This window comes from Malania oleifera, chromosome 13 (assembly GCF_029873635.1).
Source record: "Malania oleifera isolate guangnan ecotype guangnan chromosome 13, ASM2987363v1, whole genome shotgun sequence".
Classification (NCBI taxonomy): domain Eukaryota; kingdom Viridiplantae; phylum Streptophyta; class Magnoliopsida; order Santalales; family Ximeniaceae; genus Malania; species Malania oleifera.
In genome coordinates this window covers 33,521,367-33,536,535 of record NC_080429.1, presented here as the reverse complement: position 1 = coordinate 33,536,535, position 15,169 = coordinate 33,521,367, and the positions used below count along the sequence as shown (strand labels likewise).

General features: G+C 37.6%; 1 non-coding gene across 1 annotated transcript; it reads left to right on the top strand.

Moving 5' to 3' along the window:
• Positions 1 to 11,730: 11,730 nt before the first annotated feature.
• LOC131147011 (small nucleolar RNA R71) lies at positions 11,731 to 11,836 on the top strand. Its single transcript, XR_009134545.1, has one exon. It is a non-coding gene; the product is annotated as a small nucleolar RNA R71 (small nucleolar RNA).
• Positions 11,837 to 15,169: the final 3,333 nt, after the last annotated feature.

Genomic DNA, 15,169 nt, shown 5'->3' with positions numbered 1-15,169 from the left:
GGATCAACTGAGATACCACCCTTTAACATGACATGGCCTAGAAACGCAACATGATTCAGTAAGAACTCACATTTCTTTAACTTAGCATACAACTTCTTCTCCCGTAATACCTAAAGTACCAATCTCATATGGTTTTCATGCTTTTCCGAACTTCTAGAGTATACCAAAATGTCATCGATGAACACTACTACAAACTGATCCAGGTATTCATGGAAAACCCTGTTCATTAGGTCCATAAATACCACTGGAGCGTTAGTCAACTCGAAAGGCATGACCAGAAACTTGTAGTGACCATATTTGGTTCGGAAAACAGTCTTCGCAACATCCTCAATCCTAATCTTCACCTGATGATACCCTGACCGTAGATCAATCTTTGAAAATACTTGCATTCCCTGCAGTTGGTCAAACAAATCATCTATATGAGGCAACGGGTATCGATTCTTCACTATCACCTTGTTGATCTCATGGCAATCAGTGCACATTCGCATCAAACCGTCCCTCTATCTCACAAACAACACTGGAGCTCCCTAGGGCGAAACACTAGGTCTAATAAAGCCCTTCTCCAGTAGTTCCTGTAACTGCTCCTTTAACTATCTAAGTTTAGTTGGAGCCATCCGGTATGGAGCTTTAGAAATCCACGCCTTACCTGGCAGCAATCCGATAGTGAACTCCTCCTCTCGATCGGGAGGTAAACCAGGTAAGTCTTCCGGGAATATGTTTGGAAATTCGTTAACCACTCAAATATCTTCAAGTTTCAAATCATCTCAAGGTGGTTCCTTCACACAAGCTAGGTACCCCTGGCAACCCTCCACGAGTAACCTTCTCGCCTGTATAGCTGATAGAATCTGTGGCGCCGAACGCACACACGATCCCACAAAATCATACTCCTGCTTCCCAGGAGGTCTAAACACTACTACCTTCCTACGACAATCAATCACCGCATAACAAGAGAATAACCAATCCATCCCTAGTATGACATCAAATCCACACATGTAGTACACTACTAGGTTCCCCGGTAGCAGTCTTCCCTGAATAACCACTAGGTAGTTTCCCAACATCTTACTACTGATCGTTACACTCTTAGTCGGTGTAGCCATAGACAACCACTCATCCATCACTTGGGTTTCAACCCCACACAAATTCACAAAACTCGTAGATTGAAAAGAGTGGGTTGCTTCCGAATCAAATAATACAACAGCTCTATTCGAAAGCAATAACATGATACCTGTCAGCACGTTCCTAATGTGTTCTGCATCTTTTGGAGTAAGGAAGTATACTCTTGTCGAAGCCATGTCTGCCTAATAGTTTCCCGAGGCCTCTAATTACTCCCACGACTCTGGCTCTGTGTAGGCATATCACTCCTCGTTGCCTAACAGTTTTGGGATATGTGGCCTAGTTTGCCATAGTTGTAGCAGTTACCCCATAACGGTTGGCATTCACCATCATGCCATTTATGACACTTGGCGCAGGGCGCAGAGGATGGATCCCCCTGAGAACTCCGCCGCTCGGCATTCTAGCAATAACCCGAACTATAGTTCTTCTTCTTCTTCCTCCACTGTCCCTGTCAAGGACCAGTCTAAGAACCAGAAGATACTAGTCTTCTGCTCCTGTACCCCCTCATCCCCCTAGAGGTCAATCTCAACCATGGTGCTTTATCCACCAGAATAGAAAACTCTCGGATCTGCAGCATCCCCACAAGCCTGTGGATGTCCTTCCTCAGACCCTTCTCGAACGTCCAAGCCTTCTTATACTCATTCGAGACCAGGTACGACACGAAATGAGATAACTTGATATATCTGGCAGTGCATCTCTGCATCGTCAGGGATCCCTGCGTCAGGCTCGAGAACTCATCAGCCTTTGCGTCACGAGTGGAAGTTGAGAAGTATCTCTTGAAAAATACCTCCTTGAAGCGGCTCCACGTCATATCAGATGAACCAACTCTCTGCTTCTCAAGCAGACTCGCAGTTGTCCACCATCTTTTCGCTTCTCCTACCAGCTGAAAAGTAGAATAGAGAACTTTCTACTGGTCAGTGCAGTGCAGAACTTCTAATATCTTCTTGGTCTTCTGCACCCAATTCTCTACCACTATCGGATCGAGTCCTCTCATAAACATCGGAGGGTGCATGCGGGTGAACCTCTCTATAATACATCCTATAGCCGTAGGAGAGTGCTCACGTCTCCTAACACTCCGTCCGACCTCCCGCATAAGCTACCTCGTCAAACCCCGAGGCACAAAAGGAGACTCATCACTCGCAGTACCCTCGAAATCACTATCCAAGTTGTTATCCTTGGGCTCTATCCTAGAAGTAAGATAGGAATCGGTTAGAATTCCTATATCGTATACTGTTAACACAATCATTGAAAACTAATCATGTCAACTACTACCCTCGTGGGTCAAGGTCTGTCCTTCCACACCGACACAAAACCATCAATGGTTTAACGTGATTTTACTGAAATCGTCATTCCAAGAAAAACATAAAACACCGCCAATGAGTCCTCGTCTAGCAACAAGACAACCCTCAACCTACTCTACCCATTTCCTACATCCTATACTCTGACATGTTCTCCTAACTACTCCTAACCAAATCTACAAGACCTAACAACCTGATTTAGCTCTAATACCAAGCTGTCACACCTAAACCCACGGATGGGTCCTAGGTGTGATTTTAGTAATTTAACCTGTCTCCATATCATTTAAAAGATACATGATACTATACTAAATGAGGGTCCAACCCTGTGGGGTACATGTAAACCCTATACACAATTACATACATGTCCATACTCATCAAATACGCAGCGAAAAATGTTCTTTCTATACACACATCAAACCATACCAGAGTCTATACATAACTAGAATATACGTTCCCAAAATACTATACATACTCTGGGTGTCTACAAAACCCAACACTGACAACCCGGTTACAAAACTCATACCTACACAGGTACTAAATGTAGTTAAACGACACCCCCGCTTCCGTACGCTAGGATGTTAGTTTCGACTACCCGAAGGAGCTGAAAAACATTTGTATATTCGGGGTGAGACACCTCTCAATAAGGGAGAAAGTAGGTTATATCAATGTGTGGCATACGAGTTTTATTTCGATTTAAAACATAACACAATATAATACAGTACAATACAGTTCCAATATTTTTCACAAATCCATTCCAGTACATATGATACCAAACATATGGTCAATATCGTCACACTCAAGCACCCGATACCCTACAATAACCGAAACCTCACAGCAATATCATTGCCAATAAGGTGTAGCTCACACCCATTGGTGACCAGTCGGAAAGAACGGGCGATATTTCACACCCTCGGATATAGGGTCAGACCCTCTCGCCCATGGTAATTAGCCAAAACTTGGCGTCGGCGTACGGTAATTAGCTACCCCTAGCTGATTCAGTGTACGGTAATTAGCCGCCCCTAACTAATTTACAAAACCTGAAACAATTTTGGAACTCATGTCCCTATACTTATCAGCGTATGGTAATTTGCCGCCCCTATCTATTTTTACAAAACCTGAAACATTTTACATGCAACATTTTATTCCACACTTATTTGTTATACAGCAAATCCTATCGTTTTCAATTCAAGAATAAAGTTTAATACTCATATGGGTACGGTCATCTTAATACTACAGTTTTAATACAACATACGGTTTCTCCAACAAAATAGAGATGATACCTGAAACCCCCAAATTTTCCCAAAAACTGTAACCCGAAAGTCCCACATTTTTACATAATAGATTTTCCCAAATAAGTAATTAAAACATACATACGATCGTAAACTACAAGTTTACTGATCCTGATTTCAAAAATAAACTGATATAAACGGAATCCCCTTACCTTTCCCGAACACCAGAATACGAACTCTACGAATCCAAAACTACGACCGAGACAACAAAACCTAAACATCCAAGAACATTACTTCACTATAATTCTTACTATTACATGTAAACCGAAACGAAACTGAAATCGGACCCTTACCTCGGTTTTGGATCAAAACCTGAAAATCCCTGAAACAAAGATCTGGTCCACTATTCTTGAAGAGATTCCTCCCTTAATCCACGCAGTAATGTCGGATCGTCGAATTAGGCGACGAATAGCGAAGATTCAAGACGAACAGTGAAGAATCGAGGAGAAAGAGAGATCCTGCTAGTTTTAGAGAGAGAGAGAGAGAATTTGAGGTTTCTTAACACCTAAGCAATGAAATAGGATATTTATAGCCCCTTTGACCCGGCCAACCTCGTCAACGAGATGACGCCTTTGTCAACGAATCATCCATACATTTCGCCGACGAACCGGTTCCTTTGGCGACGAACCCTATTCTGATATTTTACAACACGTTCAGTATCTCTTCGTCGACGAGGCTTTGAATTTTGGTGACAAAGAGTACGAGGGCCTTCGTCGACGAGAACAATGGCTTCTTCAATGAAGCTTGCAAAATTTACCTTTTTACGCTTTCGCTTTTTAGTCAATCTACATATCTTGGGTCGAGTTCTTACAATATACATGATAAAAGAAGACAAAACAAAGGTAAATAAGGGCCTAAAATCATGCATTTTAGGGACTCATCACAACCTCCAACTTACACTTTGCTAGTCCTCGAGCAAAGCAAAAACTAGAAAACTTGGAAAATTAAGAAAAATCCTATCTTCCTTCTCTTTCGCAGGAAACACAATTGTATTTACCATATGCAACAAGACTTTAAATCTCTAGGTTGATCCTAGTGGACGAGTTGTAGTCTCGTGAGGGTTTCTAGGGTGATACCCACAAACACTAACTTAGCGGACATGTAATGCCTCGACCCTTTATACGGACCCAGATTGCTACCAACCATACATAATACTTGTACCTGATAAACATACATAAACAACCCACCCTAAACAGGGACATACGGGTGTATCTCATACATAACTGTAATTCAAATGTTGCAAAAAAACATAAACATCCATAGGGATTCTATTAGACATATATCAGAGTTCTAATTGTATCTTTAATACATAGGATCCATACTTAAAACATAAACTGTGTTACATCCCCAAAAGAAACTAACCAGGCTAACAACCCAGTATTAGTACAAAAACTTACTCCTATCAATAATATTCTAAGGTCTAAAGTCTCACTAGAAGACTAGGATCGATGCCTTGAAGGATCTGAAACAAAGGTTGTAAGATTGGGGTGAGACACTTCTCAGTAAGGTGGAAGATATTGCAACAGCATGTGATTACATGAGTTTATTCCAATTAAAACAACTGGATAATTCCACATTCATATTACTACACCATAGGAGGTATACAAATATAATTCAGCATCGTTACAAGCGAGAGTTCTTGAGGTTAGGGTAGGGCTCATACACTGTACGATCCCTCCACACAGTACTCAACCCTGTGATCTTGCCCATTTTAGTTTTTAAATCATGTATATGAATATTTAGAACGACGACCAGCTTTGAAATGTCATAATATGCCTATTTACCCCATGGCAGGGGTTGTGCATTGATAATTCTGACATGCCCTGTTCGTGCAGGCACTGTCAAGCATCTATTATATAGTCCAACTGCCCCACTTGGTCCATTATTTCACTAGTGGTCCTAATACTCCTGCAAGCCGACTATCTCTGTACCCACAGTGATTCATATGTGTGGTTGCACTGTACTTTACTAGCAATGGAACTGCGCCTTTAATAACTGGAGTATCTTTCAACTCCTTTAATCTGAATTATCTTTCAACCCCTTTAATCTGAAGTATCTTTCAACTCCTTTAGTAACAAGTTGTGGTCCCATTTATTATATATATACAATTTACAATGAAAACATAATAATCTATGCATTTCTAGTATTTTTATAATCTCATTAATGAACTAAACAAGCATTCTTTCTTTCTTTCAAACTGAGGTATCAACCGGCACACGTACTCTCGGTTTACCCCTTTTCACATATAAAGCTCAGTATTTAACCGGCACCTGTTTTCCATAGTTTCAGATAGTATAATGGAACCTTAGTTCCTATAGTTCATAACTGTATATACCAATGCATTATAAGTCCATTTAACAGCATATATCACGTTTGTTTCTGTTGGCTTTACAAGGCTTAAAATCTTGTTGTCTTGTTTTGATGCTAACAAACAAGTGAAATTTAATGTATTTGTGTGAGTTATGATATTTCAGGGCTCATATATGAGAAAGCAAGGTCAAAGTGCTCACAAGGATAAAATGAAGCTTAAAAGAGTCAAAGCATGGATTTAAAGATGATATATTAAACCTTGAAGATTATGAGGACATGAATGAGTTGTTGAAAGAGAAGGAATATTAAAGTCAAAAGAGCCAAAGAAAGGCAAAGTAAGAAAGCTCAAAGAATATGAAATCTTGAAGAAAAGATGGACTCAATCCAATGACAAAGCATGAAGACTCAAGAATCTAAAATGTTAAAGTCTTAGAAGTTTTCATGTAAGTACTTTAATGTTTAAAATATCGTTTAAAATATTTTGAAGCTCTTAGGTTAACTTTTTGGACCTAAATACCTTTTAAAATATCTAAAAAATATTTTTATAAAGTTAAAAATTATTTTAAAAATATTAGAATCATTTTTGGAATGAAAAGCATCAAAAAGAGTTTTTCCAATTGCTATCAGTTTTTATATATCCGCATTGAGGTGAATTTTTCTCTATCCAAAACTCCTTATTTTAAAATGTTTTCAAATAAAAGTTTTATTATTTTCTCTTAACTTTCTTTTACACCAAGAACACCTAATTTGGAGTTATATATAAAAAGTTATGGCCAAAACACTGAAGCGGGGTCAAAGTTGTCAGGCAACTGAACACTGTTCACGGCAGAACTTCAAGCGCCTAAACAGCAGATAGAACAACCTTAGGCGACCAACCCTGTGAGTTCAGGCACCTGAACCTTGTAAAAATCTCCATCTCATTCTTTCTTTCTCTTACTCTTTATTTTCAGTGCATATTTAAATTGTGTGAATGGTTTAAATTTGAAAATCATATAAACTACATATATTTGGAAATCAAACAAACTTAAGGTTTAATTTTGATTTGGGTTGCGGAAACCGAAAGGGAGTACGTTGGTTACACCATATCTTGCGGAAACCATATGGGAGTGCGTTACTTGGTTAACACCCCAAAGATAAATTTACCAAGAGTTTATTTGAGTTCTAAATATTTGGAAAGAGTGATTTGATTCATCTATACAGGGCCTTACATCAGCAAGCATAAATTCTCATTCACTACAGGGTTTGGTTCAAATTTGGCAAATATAAACAAACAACCATCTTGAGTTGTTATATTACCAAAGTGCTGAATACTTTATATCTTGGTTTGGTTGTTTGTTGTTTAACTTGTGCTTGACAAATAAATTGATTGTTTGGTTTGAAGATTATGTTTAATTGATTGGTTGTTTAATTATGGTATTGATTGGATAGAACTAAGTTCTTGAGTGATTAAAGAATTAAACAAACAAGTCAAGAATTGGTTAAAAGAAATAAAGGAAGTTTAAGGTATCTTAAAAGGAATTAAAAGAAATTTTTAGAACCCAATTCACCCCCCCTCTTGGGAAGCTATTCCTAATTTCAGTTTCGTCAAAAACCGCTTTAAGGAGTAATCGGTTCAAAAAGTCATTTAAATGAAAAATGAGGGTTCAAGCATCTCCTACTAGTAGTTTAAAGCAACTAGGTAAGTTTTTAAAACTTTGGAGATCATATGAAAAAATCCCTAAATTTACCAAAACTGTAAAAATAATTAAACCGACACTTTTACCCTGTAGAATTTTGCAAACGAATAGTCATAACATACATAATAGTATAGACTATAGTTTTACCAGTTTACTTTTCAAAATAAACTGATGTAAACAAATCCCCTTACCTTAAACCTGAAATTGAAATATGAACGAATCAATCCAAAACAACGACTCGGGGTCCCCAAAACCTAAAAACCAAAGAACAATACTTCAACATAATTTCCTATACTACTAATCTACCAAATCGAAACCAAATTCAGACTCTTACCTCAATTTTAGGGAAAATCCTGAAATTCCACAAACGAAGATCCATTCCAGAATAAACATAGAGATTCTCCTCCTGATCCACGTGGTAACGACAGATCGTGGATTCTGGCAACAGATGGCGCGAAATCCTAGAAAGAGAGAGGATTGGTTTTAGTTCTAGAGAGAGAGAGAAAAAATGAAAAAGAGAGAGAGAGAGAAAGAGAGAGAGAGAGAGAGAGAGAATGAGAGTTTATAAAATAAAACCTAACTTAGCCTTTAAGTAATCAAAATAAATATCTTCTCCAAGATATTTATATATAAATATCTCAAAATATCTCCATTCAAAATATCTTCTCCAAAATATCTCTTTATTTATTTATTTATTGGGTCGGGTTACTACAAGACATCAGATAAGATTGCATGCAACATAGTCATACCATTTTACATACAAGAATATAATCTAGTTACGTACAAGCCTTTTCATACATGACTCCAATATACACACACTCCACAGCAATTTTCTTATGCAAGTCTCTACAGTACTTAGCCATAAAAAAACAATACACTCATAGAGAATCACCTATCAATTGCAATTTAGAACTAATATTATCATGTAAATTCAAGCATAGATAGATTACATCACAAGGCATGTGTAAAATGCATGATTTGCCACACTCAAGATACCCTTAGACACCTATAGAACGGTTGTCTTGACTTATCCACACTGGTATACCCTAAAAAACACCCGAGAAAGATAAGTTTACTCTCATATGTGAGGAAGAATGTTATGATCAAACATCCCACATATTTTTTTAGAATTGGCATTAGGCATAGAGTAAACTACTCTCATCAGAATTGGATCTAGCCTATTATGAGGTGTCAGGTCTTTCACCCTAGCGTCTTCTCACCTACCCTCCACATATAATTAAGACCACCCTAGATTGACCTATTCATAGACTAGGCGTGAAAACAACTCATGCATCGGATAGTTGAAGAGTCTTATGGAATCATGTGTTGTGTCCCTAGCTTGACCTTTTCATATATAAAGCAGGTATTGTACATATTTTTCATTTCCTTTTTTTTTTATCTTCTGCTCATTCTTTTTATCATTTTTCTTTCATGGTCAGGTAGGACATTTTTCACAACTTTTTATGTCTTCATATCACCAATGGGATTTTAAGCTTGAAAAGGGGTCCATGAACTAAGTCTATTTTTAGGGGTGGCTTAATTTTTACGTCTTGAGTAGGCTACAAGACCTAGGTTTATATCTCCCCACTAGACATCACCTCTAGGGTAGAAAATGCAAGAAAAAAGACTAGTGTACAAGGAAAATCCAGAAAAAAGGAAAGATGAGTTCCAAAAACTTAGAGTTTGACATCAACAACTCAAAAATTGAACGAACAACTCAACAGTATCTCATAAGGTGTCATAGTCGCCACGGTTGTTCTCTCAGTGCTCTCAAGGAACCCTAAGTGTTACTGATCATATGTAAGTGCGTTCTTAACCTTGTGAAAAACCATGGGAATACAAGAGTTTACATAACCATATTAACACAAATGCATCACTAGTCAACCCACATAGAGTGTTATATCCATACATAGGCTATGTTATGTGGAACTACGCACAAATAACTCACTACTTTGTTAGTGAGCATAATAAGGTCATATAACTGATAAACCTATGCATGCAACATCTAGGTAATATAAGAGTATGTAAAGAGTATAATAGATGTTATCATGGCATAAATTACATAGTGCTCATGAAAATATTGTAAAAAGTTGTCATTTGTGTGCTTTGAAATGTGCCATGTAGTGGTTTCCTACCCCCTACCCCCAACTCAAAACTTCAGTGTCGTCACTAAAGTGTGGAAAGAAAGAACTGGGGAATCATGGGAGAGGAAACACGACATAGTGCAATAAAAATCAACCAGTGTACCTACGTAAGTAAGAAACATAAAATCCAGACATCGCATGCAATAATACACTGAAGCACAAAAGACATGGAGATACCAAAAACACCATTTATTTTCATTTCTATTCATAGGCTACAATGTATATAGATCATCAAGAGAATAGGAACAACCCTTCCAAAAGCATGGTGATGCGCAAGACAAAAGAAAATATAAATAAGAGAAAAGAAACGAAATAAAAAGAATGAAGACAATATATACATAGAGAGCGCATCAAAAGAAACTCCCAAGAACTAGCCCTGGCCTAAAATTAGTCTGTAGCACCACTAAGTTACCTATGACCTACTCTATTCAAAGAAGAAAGAAAAATAAGGAACACAATTGGGTTGCCTCCCACAAGTGCTAAGTTTACCATCTTCAGCCAAACGTAGTGAATGCTCATTTCGAATTCAATCGGGATCAATAATAAGAACCTTCTCCACTGACCCTTCACTAGCCCACTTCACACATGTCTAAGGCCTTCTCTATATACTAGAGGCCGAGTCACAAACAGCAGAAGTGTTCTCATATGTGTCCTCTAGGCCTGAGATGGAAGGGCTATTAAGCTGAAGTTTGATTTTGCATGTGAGAGGGCAGTTGACCTTAAATTGATTAAATGTGTCAATCATGGATTCAACATTAACTTTCTTATTACACTTGTGGTTCGAGTGAAGAGTTGCATGACATGACACTGCAGGGATATAGTGGGCCAATACTCCATCATTGGAGAGGGCAGATGTCTTGGTATCAGCTACTGGACTAGGAGAAGGAGGATTACACGATTCATCTTCTGGTTCTTTCCTCATCTTTTCCCTACCCCTTTCTTGGTCTAATTTCTCCTCGACCCTCTTGTTTATCTCCTAACCACTCCAAAGGGTGGTTTCGGCTTGGGCTTGTGCATTATACGATGAAGTTCCAGCAACTGGCTCGCATCCTACCCCATACTGGCCCTTAGGGTTCACGAGAGGCTAGCTCAACAATGTACCCTCATATCTCCTACTCCAAGAAGTAGCTAGTTGCCCCATAGTGGCTTCTAGCTTGGAAATATATTTAGAATGAGAGTGGAGTAGTTGTGGATTTACATGGCGATCAACCTCTATGCCCTTGAGGGTTTTCAACACCGCCTCTTTGAAGGGATCATACATAGGTTAAGGAGGGGATGGTTGCTGAAAAGATGATGGTCTTGAGGTAGTAATAGGAGGATTTTCAAATTTTTGATACGAGTGACGAGATGGAGCATTGGATGATATTTGAGGTCTTTGGGCTTGGAAACCCGGAGCTTGTGGCCTCCAAGAGAAGTTGGGATGTTGCTTCTACCCATAATTGTACGTATTGGAGTAGGAGTCATTTGATGGCCTATCATATCAATTATGGGTAGAATCTTCTTCTTGCACAGGCTTAGGCTAGGAAGGCACATGTGGGCAATTGTAGCATGTATGTGTGGGGTTTGAGTAGATGGCACACACCTTTGCACACGCCACAGGTTGCGGTTGCTATCCTAAGGACAAGAATCGATCTAACTTTTGAATTATGGTGTGCAGGGTGGGTGTTAGGTCGTGGCCTGCACCAACTTATAAACTCTCTTAGATTTGGAAGTGGATGGTTCAGAGGGTCCACGAGTAGCAACATTATGCTGCTGAGAATTCTCGGCGAGGTTCTCGAAGAGAACCCAAGCCTCATTCTCGTGTTTAACGAGAAAAGTACCTTGACATGATGCATCTACCATTGACCTATCACGTTCAGCTAAACCTTCATAGAAGGTTTGAAAAAATTGCCACTTAGGGACCTGATGGTGTGGGCATTGACGTAACAGGTCCCTAAAGCACTCTCAAGTCTTGAAAAATAGTTCCTCACCCATTTGTGAGAAACTAGTGATGACTCTCCTCAGCTGGTTAGTCTTCCCAATTAGGAAGTACTTTTTCAAGAACTCGTGCTGCATGGTGGCCCCGTTGGTCACCAAGTTCGACTCTAAGGATGTCAGCCAATATTTGGCCTTATCCTTTAGAGAAAACGGGAAAAACCTAAGGCGGAGAGCATCATCACCAAAATTGTGAATGCGGATGGTGGAACAAATCTCAAGGAACTCATCTAGATGCTTATAAGGGTTTTCATTTGAATTCCTATAAAAGTTGGGAAGCATCGAGGTGAAAGAAGTTTTGATCTCAAATTGAGCCGCCTCGACAACCAGGTATCGGATGGAAGATAGTGAGTTGTATGCAATAGGTACAAATAGTCCCTAAGAGGCCTAAATGGTTGCTCCACCTCCACAAGTTGGCAGGGAGCTTGGGGTTCCAGTATTTGAACAATGGGAATCAGTGGACGTTCGACCATTACGTTAAGTTCAGATGACTCTGCAAACTCATGATTTGAAGTGGGTTTCCAAAATGACCTACGAGATCTCTCAATCTCGAGGTCTATGGGAACTAACTCGAGATCCAAAGAATGCAAACCCAATATACACACTTGAAGCACATAGAATTAATGAGAAGTAAGGTGTACTCCCAAGGGGGGGTGAATTGAGTTTTTAAAATTTTATTTAAAACATCTTTGTTTTATGATTTCTTTTAGTTAAGTATTAACCCCTTTTTCAATTTGAGTTAATTTGCAATCAACACAACAACTTCACAAGTACAATTTGATTTGTAATAACCAACACTCCATCCATGATTTGGTATTTATTAATGAATGATGATGATAATCAAAACTTAAATATTCAAATTCCAGCTTTTTCAATATCAATCCAATCAATGAGATGAGCTTGATATCACAATATAAAATAAAATAGAAAATTCAACCAAGCTTCCAAAATTCAAATATTGATATCAAATAAGTATCTTGAATTTAAGTATGTAACCCAACCAATATATTAATGAGCTTTGGTGTTAATCAATCAACGTACTCCCTTGTGGTTTCCGAAATATAATTTTGATCAATCAACATACTCCCTTTGATTTTTGCAATTCCCAAAAGCAGATTAATATCTAGCAATTCAAATAAGCATTCATGCAGTTTATATGTGCTGAAATTTAAAAAGAATAGGAAAGAGCAAGACACCAAGATTTTACGAGGTTCGGCTATCCCCGCCTACGTCCTCGCCTTAGGCAAACCACCCAAGGATTTCACTATGCCGCCCCCTCGACCGGGCAGAGCAAACCTCTTACACACTCCTTCAAGTAGGATAGAGCCCTCCTCTCCAAGTGATACCCCATGCTCGGTACAATGATTTAACAACCTGAACCGTTAAAAACAATAACAAAAACAAGAACAATTCTTGTGTACAAGAAGCACTCTCAATTAAAGTAGATTAGTACAATTAAAACCAATATACTTCAATCAAATAACAATATAGAAAGATGAAACTCAAGTAATTTATCACTGAGATTCTTTCTTGGATTTAATGACTCAGTAAAACGTGCAAAGAATCATAAGCTTTTCTCAGCAAAATCACAGCAAGTTGATTAGCAAGAGTATTAGCATAATAGCTTTGAGAAGTAGAGAGCATATAGTTTGATTGCTGCTTGTTGGTGATTTAATTCTTTTGTTAATCATGTATTTATAGAGTTAAAAAGTGTATAAACGTATTACCCAAGTTAATTTGAGTATTTCCTAAGTTTTTACAAGGTTTGGGGGCCAAGCAAACACTTTTGGAAACCTTCCCACGCTATTTTTAATTTAAATTTACGAAGGTCAATCGCTTGTCAAAAAGTGTCAGGCGCCTATCACTTTAAAAAACCATAAAATTTAAAGTTAGTGTTGTGTCAGTCGCTTGATTGTGTTTTGTCAATCGCCTGACTCAATCTCAGAAGCTTGTTAGCCGCCTGATAAGAATCTGTGAGGCGCTTGTCACCTTCAACCACCCTTTGATATTTTAGTCATACCTTTTTATAAACAACTCCAAAATAGACTTTCTTGGTATCAACAGAAAGTTAAGAGAAAACCTCACAACCTTCATGTTGAACACTTTTTAAGATAAGGACTATTTGATAGACAAAAGTGCTTATCAATGCAGATGTAGAAAAAAAAAAGGAATCTAGGGAAACCTATTTTGGTGCTTTTCATTCCAAAAATAATTTTAACCTTTTTGAAATAACTTTTGACCTTATAAAAATATTTTACAAGTATTTTAAAAGGTATCTAGGTCCAATTAATTAACTTAAGAGTTTCATGTATCCATATTGAAATCGTTTGAAATACTTACATGAGACTTCTTAAAAGGCTATAACTTTCTAAGTGCTAAGTCTTCATGTATTTGCTTCCATTCTTTGTATCTCTCTTGAGCTTCTTCCTTCAATTGACTTTTGCTTTATCATGAGCCATGTCTCTAAGCATATGTGATCTTCTTTAACCACTTGAGCTTGATCTTTTAGGAACTTGATCTTTTATAAGAACTTTTGAGCTTGATCTCTTTATAAAAGCTTTTGAGCCCTGAAACTTATCTTAACAAAATATGTTAAGTTCCTTTGGTTTATTATCATCAAAATAAGATTCTAAGCATTGTAAGGCCAATAATTTCTCCCTTTTTTATAATGACAAATAAGGAGCAAAAAATAAGTAAGCCTTAAAAAGGCCCCCCTTACAATAAACATCATCTTAACAATATTTGCAATATTAAGATCAATTTCAATAAGCATATTAGAATTCATAATCAATTTCAATATCAAGCTCGTATATCAAGATTAACTCATGTCATAATTCAAGATCAATTATCATGCTCATATATTTCATTTCATAGTGAGCTAGTATTTCCAATATTCATGCTTAGGTGTATAGTGTCATGCTGAATTTTTGCCCAAAAATTCTCCCCCTTTTGACATCAATCAAAAAGAGCAAAAAAAAAAAAATATAAATATCAAACAATGAGCAATCATAAGCAAAAGTATAGATCCAGTGAAGACATAGAATAAAACTTTGCATTCATCATGCATAAAAAGATAGACAATAAGTCTCAAAGTAGCATGAGAAAATACAAAAGATTGTATATAAGAATTTTCAATAATTTCCAGTAATCATGATATCATCACTTAAAAAGAATAACTCCCCTTGAATGAAATGTATTTCATATTTAATAGTTTCATAATTTCATTCTTGAAGTGCTAATTATGAGTCCATGTATAATATGAGTGTAAGTATCGTGTGAAACTATCATCATTATCAGTTATGCTTTTAAACTTATCATGTCTTGCTCATGGATATTAAAAATAATACCAATGTTGTATCAATATC